The following is a 12,500-nucleotide window of genomic DNA, read 5'->3' as shown; positions in this document are numbered from 1 at the left end:
TATATATATATATTATTTTCTTTTAATATAGGGACACCTCTTTTAATTTATCCCCGCAGGGAATTATCACATAACTCAGTATGTGATAATGGCAGACCAATATACATATATATCAAGATTATCAATACAAAATATATATCATTATTAGCCTGCCTCAATTGTAATTATTTATTTGGATTAACGATAAAGTTCGGAAACAATTTGTTATTCTATGTATAATAGAAACCTTGGCCTTTGTTTCAACATTATTATCTTTGGGCTTAAAATATTAACCGTGGAGCCAAGTCTCATATTCATAAATGAATAAAGAAACAAATTTGACGGATTAATATCTTCTCTACCGACAGACAGTATTTTGTCACGTCAATAGTAGATGGCCGGCCCATTGACCATCCTATAGTAGTTTTTGGACCCAATATCTTTAATTCGGGTATTTTCAATTGTCTTTGCCAATCAACCGTTTGGTACTCTCTCATATAATAAGAGAATACACATATAATTCCATTATATGGATATATCTTCATTATTTTATTTGCTACATCACCCTATAATAGTTTTTGAACCCGTCAACTTCAATTCGGGTATTTTCAATTGTCTTTGCCAACCATTTATATGGTATTCTCTATTATAATAAGAGAATACTAGTGTATATCCATTATATGGATATATCATCTTCATATTATTTGCTACACCACCCTATAGTAGTTTTTGAACCCATCATCTGCAATTCGGGTATTTTCAATTGTCTTTGCCAACCAACTATACGGTATTCTCTCTTATAATAAGAGAATACAAGTATATTTTCATTATATGGATATAATGCCATTTATTTTTCAATATCCATATAATTCATTTAGTTTTGTATGTACAAAACAAGTTTTCTTTATAGTATTGACAAAATCATATGTTTACGCATAACATAAGTTTTGACCAATACGAGGAGGGGCCCGCCAACGACCACCTCCCTATAGTAGTTTTTTACCCCACGCACTACTGCGTGCCTGTTTACAGTACTAGTGCCAGCTATCACTAGGTTTATATATCATGTTTCAGTGATATATGGGTAAATTCTACCATTTATTCTTATGTATATGGCATTTCTATGCCATATTTATACAATCCATTCATATCTTAATGTATATTTATTATATTATACATTATTATGCCTTATAGGTATTATACCTATAAGCCATATCCATACGATTCATTCACTAGTGCCGCCCCTCACTAGGTTTATAATTGTTATATCATTGATATACAATTTATTTCTATATATATGGCATTTATATGCCATATCCATACAATGCATTCACATTTCAATGTATATTTACTTGTTATACATTATTATGCCTTATAGGTATTATACCTATAAGCCATATCCATACGATTCACTTATATAAATATATGTATATTTTTCTATACATAATTTTTTTTTACTTTTTGTATGGATTTCTATGCATATCCATAGTTTATATGGATATGCTTGGCGTTCTATATAGTATTGACAAATTCATATGCATAACATAAGTTTTGACCAATACGAGGAGGGGCCCGCCAACGACCACCTCCCTATAGTAGTTTTTTACCCCACGCACTATTGCGTGCCTGTTTACAGTACTAGTGCCAGCTATCACTAGGTTTATATATCGTGTTTCAGTGATATATGGGTAAATTCTACCATTTATTCTTATGTATATGGCATTTCTATGCCATATTTATACAATCCATTCATATCTTAATGTATATTTATTATATTATACATTATTATGCCTTATAGGTATTATACCTATAAGCCATATCCATACGATTCATTCACTAGTGCCGCCCCTCACTAGGTTTATAATTGTTATATCATTGATATACAATTTATTTCTATATATATGGCATTTATATGCCATATCCATACAATGCATTCACATTTCAATGTATATTTACTTGTTATACATTATTATGCCTTATAGGTATTATACCTATAAGCCATATCCATACGATTCACTTATATAAATATATGTATATTTTTTTCTATACATAATTTTTTTTTACTTTTGTATGGATTTCTATGCATATCCATAGTTTATATGGATATGCTTGGCGTTCTATATAGTATTGACAAATTCATATGCATAACATAAGTTTTGACCAATACGAGGAGGGGCCCGCCAACGACCACCTCCCTATAGTAGTTTTTTACCCCACGCACTATTGCGTGCCTGTTTACAGTACTAGTGCCAGCTATCACTAGGTTTATATATCGTGTTTCAGTGATATATGGGTAAATTCTACCATTTATTCTTATGTATATGGCATTTCTATGCCATATTTATACAATCCATTCATATCTTAATGTATATTTATTATATTATACATTATTATGCCTTATAGGTATTATACCTATAAGCCATATCCATACGATTCATTCACTAGTGCCGCCCCTCACTAGGTTTATAATTGTTATATCATTGATATACAATTTATTTCTATATATATGGCATTTATATGCCATATCCATACAATGCATTCACATTTCAATGTATATTTACTTGTTATACATTATTATGCCTTATAGGTATTATACCTATAAGCCATATCCATACGATTCACTTATATAAATATATGTATATTTTTCTATACATAATTTTTTTTTACTTTTGTATGGTTTTCTATGCATATCCATAGTTTATATGGATATGCTTGGCGTTCTATATAGTATTGACAAATTCATATGCATAACATAAGTTTTGACCAATACGAGGAGGGGCCCGCCAACGACCACCTCCCTATAGTAGTTTTTTACCCCACGCACTATTGCGTGCCTGTTTACAGTACTAGTGCCAGCTATCACTAGGTTTATATATCGTGTTTCAGTGATATATGGGTAAATTCTACCATTTATTCTTATGTATATGGCATTTCTATGCCATATTTATACAATCCATTCATATCTTAATGTATATTTATTATATTATACATTATTATGCCTTATAGGTATTATACCTATAAGCCATATCCATACGATTCATTCACTAGTGCCGCCCCTCACTAGGTTTATAATTGTTATATCATTGATATACAATTTATTTCTATATATATGGCATTTATATGCCATATCCATACAATGCATTCACATTTCAATGTATATTTACTTGTTATACATTATTATGCCTTATAGGTATTATACCTATAAGCCATATCCATACGATTCACTTATATAAATATATGTATATTTTTCTATACATAATTTTTTTTTTACTTTTGTATGGTTTTCTATGCATATCCATAGTTTATATGGATATGCTTGGCGTTCTATATAGTATTGACAAATTCATATGCATAACATAAGTTTTGACCAATACGAGGAGGGGCCCGCCAACGACCACCTCCCTATAGTAGTTTTTTACCCCACGCACTATTGCGTGCCTGTTTACAGTACTAGTGCCAGCTATCACTAGGTTTATATATCGTGTTTCAGTGATATATGGGTAAATTCTACCATTTATTCTTATGTATATGGCATTTCTATGCCATATTTATACAATCCATTCATATCTTAATGTATATTTATTATATTATACATTATTATGCCTTATAGGTATTATACCTATAAGCCATATCCATACGATTCATTCACTAGTGCCGCCCCTCACTAGGTTTATAATTGTTATATCATTGATATACAATTTATTTCTATATATATGGCATTTATATGCCATATCCATACAATGCATTCACATTTCAATGTATATTTACTTGTTATACATTATTATGCCTTATAGGTATTATACCTATAAGCCATATCCATACGATTCACTTATATAAATATATGTATATTTTTCTATACATAATTTTTTTTTACTTTTGTATGGATTTCTATGCATATCCATAGTTTATATGGATATGCTTGGCGTTCTATATAGTATTGACAAATTCATATGCATAACATAAGTTTTGACCAATACGAGGAGGGGCCCGCCAACGACCACCTCCCTATAGTAGTTTTTTACCCCACGCACTATTGCGTGCCTGTTTACAGTACTAGTGCCAGCTATCACTAGGTTTATATATCGTGTTTCAGTGATATATGGGTAAATTCTACCATTTATTCTTATGTATATGGCATTTCTATGCCATATTTATACAATCCATTCATATCTTAATGTATATTTATTATATTATACATTATTATGCCTTATAGGTATTATACCTATAAGCCATATCCATACGATTCATTCACTAGTGCCGCCCCTCACTAGGTTTATAATTGTTATATCATTGATATACAATTTATTTCTATATATATGGCATTTATATGCCATATCCATACAATGCATTCACATTTCAATGTATATTTACTTGTTATACATTATTATGCCTTATAGGTATTATACCTATAAGCCATATCCATACGATTCACTTATATAAATATATGTATATTTTTCTATACATAATTTTTTTTTTACTTTTGTATGGATTTCTATGCATATCCATAGTTTATATGGATATGCTTGGCGTTCTATATAGTATTGACAAATTCATATGCATAACATAAGTTTTGACCAATACGAGGAGGGGCCCGCCAACGACCACCTCCCTATAGTAGTTTTTTACCCCACGCACTATTGCGTGCATGTTTACAGTACTAGTGCCAGCTATCATTAGGTTTATATATCGTGTTTCAGTGATATATGGGTAAATTCTACCATTTATTCTTATGTATGTATATGGCATTTCTATGCCATATTTATATAATTCATTCATATCTTAATTTATATTTATTATATTATACATTATTATGCCTTATAGGTATTATACCTATAAGCCATATCCATACGATTCATATACTAGTGCAGCCCCTCACTAGGTTTATATATCTCATTTTAATTATATATTGGTAAATTCTATTATTTATTCTTGTGTATATGGCACTTATATGCCGCCATATCTATAAAAATGCATTTATATTTCAATGTATATTTTCTATATTATACATTATTATGCCTTAAAAAGTTATTATACCTACCATAAGGCGATATCCATACGATTCATTTATATAAAAGATATATGTATAATTTTCTATACATAATTTTTTTTTATGAATATATGGGTTTCCTAAGCATATCCATATAATACATTTAGTTTTATATGGATTAGATTGGTCTTCTTTATTGTATTGCCAAACTCATATTGATAAAATAAGTTTTGAACAATAAGAGGATCAGCCGCCAACCAACCAACCACTGCTACCATTGGAGGAACATATACTTACTTTTTATATGTCCTCTTACTTGAATGGTCCTCTCTTTACTTGAAAATTTCATTACCATAGGAATCTATTTATACATGGAATATGATTTCCACTACTTTTTCGCGTCACTAATAATTAATATGACGATACAGACTTGCTACCATAACATAAGTCTTGAACAATAATAGGAGCAGCCGCCAACCAACCACCAACCAACCAACCACTGCTACCATTGATAGTAATTTTATATGTCCTCTTTAGTTGAATTTCAATACCATAGGAATATTTATACATGGAATATGTTTTGCCACTACTTTTTCGCGTCACTAATAATATGACGATACAGTCTTGCTACCATAACATAAGTTTTGAACAATAAGAGGAGCAGACACACCAACCAACCAACCGCGCTGCTACCATTATATATACTTATATTTATATAAGTCCTCTTTACTTGAATGGCCTCTTTACTTGAATTTCAATACCATAGGAATATTTATTTATACATGGAATATGTTTTGCCACTACTTTTTCGCGTCACTAATAATATGACGATATAGACTTGCTACCATAACATAAGTTTTGAACAATAAGAGGAGCAGACACCAACCAACCAACCGCTGCTACCATTGAATGAACCATATATACAAACTTTTATATATGTCCTCTTTACTTGAATTTTAATACCATAGGAATATTTATACATGGAATATGTTTGCCACTTTATCATCGCGTCACTAATAAGATGACGATACATTTTGTTTGTTCAATATTTACTTATATATTGATGTTTCCAATTTAGGTCTTTTATATTTCTTCTTCCCTACCTTACACACCACAAACAAAGTGGCGTGCGATGCTGCAAGCAAGCATAATGATTATGCCCGCTTGCAACATCTTTATTATCGAATCATCAAGCAAAGGATAAGCTTCAGTGGATCGCAGTATGGCAGCTGCTCAACCACTTACAACACCTTGCCTGTTACAAAAGTCGTTTACAATTGATTCTAGGCTTTGTCATTGTATTAAATAATGCTTTTATATGTAACTAGCGCGGCATCAGGTGATCAAAGATCCTCCCAATTTACTATGTTACAAATTACATTGGCATCACATCCATTGTCGTTTATAAAGTAAATTATAAACTTTAAATGGTTTAGAAGCCATACAATGCAAATTGCCCCTTATTTATCATTGCAGTCCAGCACGGATACGACCTTAGAGGCGTTCAGGCATAATCCAACGGACGTAGCGTCATACCACTGTTCGCTCGAACAAGTATTGTGCCATTGGTCCGTACCTGCGGTTCCTCTCGTACTACGCAGGAATGCTGTCGCAACAACGTTTTGTCATTAGTAGGGTAAAACTAACCTGTCTCACGACGGTCTAAACCCAGCTCACGTTCCCTTGCATGGGTGAACAATCCAACGCTTGGTGAATTTTGCTTCACAATGATAGGAAGAGCCGACATCGAAGGATCAAAAAGCGACGTCGCTATGAACGCTTGGCCGCCACAAGCCAGTTATCCCTATGGTAACTTTTCTGACACCTCTTGTTAAAAACTCTTTAAACCAAAAGGATCGATAGGCCGAGCTTTTGCTGTCCCTGTGTGTACTGAACACCGAGATCAAGTCAGCATTTGCCCTTTTGCTCTATGTGTGGTTTCTGTCCGCACTGAGCTGGCCTTGGGACACCTCCGTTATTATTTGAGAGATGTACCGCCCCAGTCAAACTCCCTACCTGGCAATGTCCTTGAATTGGATCATACCTGAGTAATTGGAGTTATACCAAATTTTCAAATCAAAAATACATAAATGCACCGTTTTATTAAAGAATTTGTTTGCGATTATATAACAAACTCGTGATACTTTGATCAAGAAGCTTGCATCAAAACCCAATACCATAAGATATAATAAATATATCCGTATAATGGCTAGGAAATGATACACGTTCCATTTAATCAAGTAAGTAAGGAAACAATAAGAGTAGTGGTATTTCATTGGCGATACCAAACCGAAGTCTAATATCTCCCACTTATTCTACACCTCTTATGTCTCCTTACACTGCCAGATTAGAGTCAAGCTCAAAAGGGTCTTCTTTCCCCGCTAATTATTCCAAGCCCGTTCCCTTGGCTGTGGTTTCGCTAGATAGTAGATAGGGACAGTAGGAATCTCGTTAATCCATTCATGCGCGTCACTAATTAGATGACGAGGCATTTGGCTACCTTAAGAGAGTCATAGTTACTCCCGCCGTTGACCCGCGCTTACTTGAATTTCTTCACTTTGACATTCAGAGCACTGGGCAGAAATCACATTGTGTCAACACCCGCTAGGGCCATCACAATGCTTTGTTTTAATTAGACAGTCGGATTCCCCAAGTCCGTGCCAGTTCTGAATTGATTGTTAATTGATAATCGTTATAATTAATAAGAACTAATTGGTTTAACCCAATTAGTATTCTTAAAAATTTTAGCAAGAAAGTTCCACAATTGGCTACGTAACTAAACTATCCGGGGAACAAGTGACCAACATAAATGCCAGACACTCTATTTACCCAGAACGAGCACATAAACCATGTTATTGTTTCCCAATCAAGCCCGACTATCTCAATCTTCAGAGCCAATCCTTATCCCGAAGTTACGGATCTAATTTGCCGACTTCCCTTACCTACATTATTCTATCGACTAGAGACTCTTCACCTTGGAGACCAGCTGCGGATATTGGTACGGCCTGTTGAGAAGTTTGCGTGTCCCCACCATAAATTTTCAAGGTCCGAGGAGAAAATATCGACACAACAGTATATGTCATGCTCTTCTAGCCCATCTACCATATCTCTCTGCGAAAGACTTCCATGGTAGTACGGCTATAAAACAGAAAAGAAAACTCTTCCGATATCTCTCGACGGCTTCTTTATGGTCGTTCCTGTTGCCAGGATGAGCACGAGGCCCATATTTAATAACAAACGGATACTCAACAGGTTACGGAATTGGAACCGTATTCCCTTTCGTTCAAAATTATTCAAGTATATTAATTAGCTTGATTTATATAATATAATTATATTTGTATGGCATTTGTGTTTTACTTGAAAATTTTCGGCTTTCGCCTTGAACTTAGGACCGACTAACTCGTGATCAACCACTGTTCACACGAAACCCTTCTCCACTTCAGTCCTCCAAGGTCTCATTCGATTATTTGCTACTACCACCAAGATCTGTACCAATGGCAGCTCCATGCAGGCTTACGCCAAACACTTCTACGCATACCATTGTACCTTCCTACTCACTAAAGTTTCAAAATTTATATCACAAGTAATATAAATCATCTACTTTAGCGGTAATGTATAGGTATACAACTTAAGCGCCATCCATTTTAAGGGCTAGTTGCTTCGGCAGGTGAGTTGTTACACACTCCTTAGCGGATTTCGACTTCCATGATCACCGTCCTGCTGTTTTAAGCAACCAACGCCTTTCATGGTATCTGCATGAGTTGTTAATTTGGGCACCGTAACATTACGTTTGGTTCATCCCACAGCGCCAGTTCTGCTTACCAAAAGTGGCCCACTGGGCACATTATATCATAACCTTGAACTTCATATCAAGAAAGTTAAGGTTCTTACCCATTTAAAGTTTGAGAATAGGTTAAGATCGTTTCGACCCTAAGGCCTCTAATCATTCGCTTTACCAGATAAGATTATTTTATATAACATTAAAATGCACCAGCTATCCTGAGGGAAACTTCGGAAGGAACCAGCTACTAGATGGTTCGATTGGTCTTTCGCCCCTATACTCAATTCTGACAATCGATTTGCACGTCAGAACTGTTTCGGTCTTCCATCAGGGTTTCCCCTGACTTCAACCTGATCAAGTATAGTTCACCATCTTTCGGGTCACAGCATATATGCTCAAGGTACGTTCCAGTTAGAGGCATAAATAATATAAATATCATTATACATAACTATATAGAACGCCCCGGGATTGTGTTAATTAGCTATAAATAGTTAAAAAACTAATCCCATTATTAGTCAAGTTAATTACGCTATTAGGTTTATATCCCAATAACTTGCACATATGTTAGACTCCTTGGTCCGTGTTTCAAGACGGGTCCCGAAGGTATCCTGAATCTTTCGCATTGTTAATCATACAAGTGCATATAATAAACACAAAAATCAATGATAATTATGCCATTATATAATTCCGAAAAATTAACGCACTGTATTCATATAAATCTATCAGCACTTTATCAAATTAATAACATTTATTCTGTGTTAAAATGCAAGCAAATTAATTTGAATAAACTATAAGTTATATTTTATGATAAATTTTGTATGCTAATAGATTACAATGTCCTTATATGGAAAAAATGCACACTATTATCATAATATTGTTTAAATATTACAATTTTAATGATGAATTTTCCATAACGGATATTCAGGTTCATCGGGCTTAACCTCTAAGCAGTTTCACGTACTGTTTAACTCTCTATTCAGAGTTCTTTTCAACTTTCCCTCACGGTACTTGTTTACTATCGGTCTCATGGTTATATTTAGTTTTAGATGGAGTTTACCACCCACTTAGTGCTGCACTATCAAGCAACACGACTCTTTGGAAACATCATCTAGTAATCATTAACGTTATACGGGCCTGGCACCCTCTATGGGTAAATGGCCTCATTTAAGAAGGACTTAAATCGTTAATTTCTCATACTAGAATATTGACGCTCCATACACTGCATCTCACATTTGCCATATAGACAAAGTGACTTAGTGCTGAACTGATTTCTTTTCGCTCGCCGCTACTAAGAAAATCCTGGTTAGTTTCTTTTCCTCCCCTAATTAATATGCTTAAATTCAGGGGGTAGTCCCATATGAGTTGAGGTTGTGTATAACTTTTTTTGCAATTAATTCTTTATATATAATGATAAAACATTTTATTAAATTCGTTATATATTTTATATATTTGTATGGCATTTGTTTGGTCTAACGAATCAACGAAGAATAATAATATTGTCAACGGCTTTCTATTTACTAATCTTTAATAAGAGACAATTCTAGATAAATTTTTTATGCTAGACATTTCTCAGTATTATTTGATTGAAAAAGAAAATATTTCTCTTCGTTTTTCACATTCAAATTATTTACTAATGTGAGATAATGTTTTTCATATATTTGTTAATATTATGAATAATATAATAATTAAATTATTATTATCCAATAATATACCATATGCTTATAAAATTTCATTATAAAATTTATATAAACAACTTAATTAGCATAGTCTTACAACCCTCAACCATATGTAGTCCAAGCAGCACTATAAAATTAATTAAAGTACATAACAGCATGGACTGCGATATGCGTTCAAAATGTCGATGTTCATGTGTCCTGCAGTTCACACGATGACGCACAGTTTGCTGCGTTCTTCATCGACCCATGAGCCGAGTGATCCACCGCTTAGAGTTTTATATATTGGTTTGGTAATTTTGTCATATATGTTTTTATTGAAAGAAATTAAAAATACACCATTTTACTGGCATATATCAATTCCTTCAATAAATTGATTTTTATACCTAAAACGAATGCTGCGAAATGTCTTAGTTTCATATAACCAATAATATATCAAGTATTTTTTAAATGGCATTTACGGTATTAATACTTTTTTTTAGCGATATATATTGAAATTTATATAAAACATTAACCTGTAATAATCAGGTACAACATTGTACATTTTAGGTTGTTGCATTATCCAATGTATGCGCATAACTGAGATGAACAATACATATCGCAACGCGTGTATATTATGGTCCATATACACACAGTGTTTTATTAATTAATTGCATTTAATATACAATATAATAATAATATTAAATAAATTTAATAATTTCGATTTGCTTGTTCGAATTTGTTATTTGTTTGCTTTTGCTTATTTATTTATCTCTTATTTAATGCAATAATATATTTATTATTACAATTATTATTTCGATTTGCTTGTTCGAAATTTTATATTTGATCTATAAAAGATCATATTTTTGGCAATTTATATTTTATTTGTATTACTATAATATATTATATTATTATAATAAAAACAAATTTTTTTATTAACGGTAAGGATATTAAACAATAATGATCCTTCCGCAGGTTCACCTACGGAAACCTTGTTACGACTTTTACTTCCTCTAAATAATCAAGTTCGGTCAACTTTTGCGAAACAACCGTAACACACAAGGCGTCACAGTGATCACGTCCGGAGACCTCACTAAATAATTCAATCGGTAGTAGCGACGGGCGGTGTGTACAAAGGGCAGGGACGTAATCAATGCGAGTTAATGACTCACACTTACTGGGAATTCCAAGTTCATGTGAACAGTTTCAGTTCACAATCCCAAGCATGAAAGTGGTTCAGCGGTTTACCCGGACCTCTCGGTCTAGGAAATACACGTTGATACTTTCATTGTAGCGCGCGTGCAGCCCAGGACATCTAAGGGCATCACAGACCTGTTATTGCTCAATCTCATTATTGCTAGACGCAATTTGTCCATTTAAGAAGCTAGTGTCCTTATAATGGGACAAACCAACAGGTACGGCTCCACTTATATAAACACATTCAAACACAATAAACATTTTACTGCCACCATGAATGAAGGCTATATAAGCTTCAACACCATAATCCTGAAGATATCTATTTAATATATTTGAGTCTCGTTCGTTATCGGAATTAACCAGACAAATCACTCCACGAACTAAGAACGGCCATGCACCACCACCCATAGATTCGAGAAAGAGCTATCAATCTGTCTTACACACTTATGTTCGGACCTGGTAAGTTTTCCCGTGTTGAGTCAAATTAAGCCGCAGGCTCCACTCCTGGTGGTGCCCTTCCGTCAATTCCTTTAAGTTTCAGCTTTGCAACCATACTTCCCCCGGAGCCCAAAAGCTTTGGTTTCCCGGGAAGCGACTGAGAGAGCCATAAAAGTAGCTACACCCAATTGCTAGCTGGCATCGTTTATGGTTAGAACTAGGGCGGTATCTGATCGCCTTCGAACCTCTAACTTTCGTTCTTGATTAATGAAAACATCTTTGGCAAATGCTTTCGCTTAAGTTAGTCTTACGACGGTCCAAGAATTTCACCTCTCGCGTCGTAATACTAATGCCCCCAAACTGCTTCTATTAATCATTACCTCTTGATCTGAAAACCAATGAAAGCAGAACAGAGGTCTTATTTCATTATCCCATGCACAGAATATTCAGGCATTTGAAGCCTGCT

The 12,500-nt window shown here is 33.8% G+C and overlaps 2 non-coding genes across 2 annotated transcripts; both read right to left on the bottom strand.

The window, feature by feature from the left end:
* Window positions 1-6,147: 6,147 nt before the first annotated feature.
* On the bottom strand, window positions 6,148-10,118 carry LOC119561964. The gene has a single exon (XR_005221568.1). It is a non-coding gene; the product is annotated as a large subunit ribosomal RNA (ribosomal RNA).
* Window positions 10,119-10,519: 401 nt separating this feature from the next.
* LOC119561961 lies at window positions 10,520-10,698 on the bottom strand. Its single transcript, XR_005221565.1, has one exon. It is a non-coding gene; the product is annotated as a 5.8S ribosomal RNA (ribosomal RNA).
* Window positions 10,699-12,500: the final 1,802 nt, after the last annotated feature.

The sequence above is a fragment of the Drosophila subpulchrella genome, unplaced genomic scaffold (assembly GCF_014743375.2).
Source record: "Drosophila subpulchrella strain 33 F10 #4 breed RU33 unplaced genomic scaffold, RU_Dsub_v1.1 Primary Assembly Seq388, whole genome shotgun sequence".
NCBI classification, from domain to species: Eukaryota; Metazoa; Arthropoda; class Insecta; order Diptera; family Drosophilidae; genus Drosophila; species Drosophila subpulchrella.
Note: the sequence above shows the minus strand (reverse complement) of the source record. Positions and strands in the feature narration are given on the sequence as shown.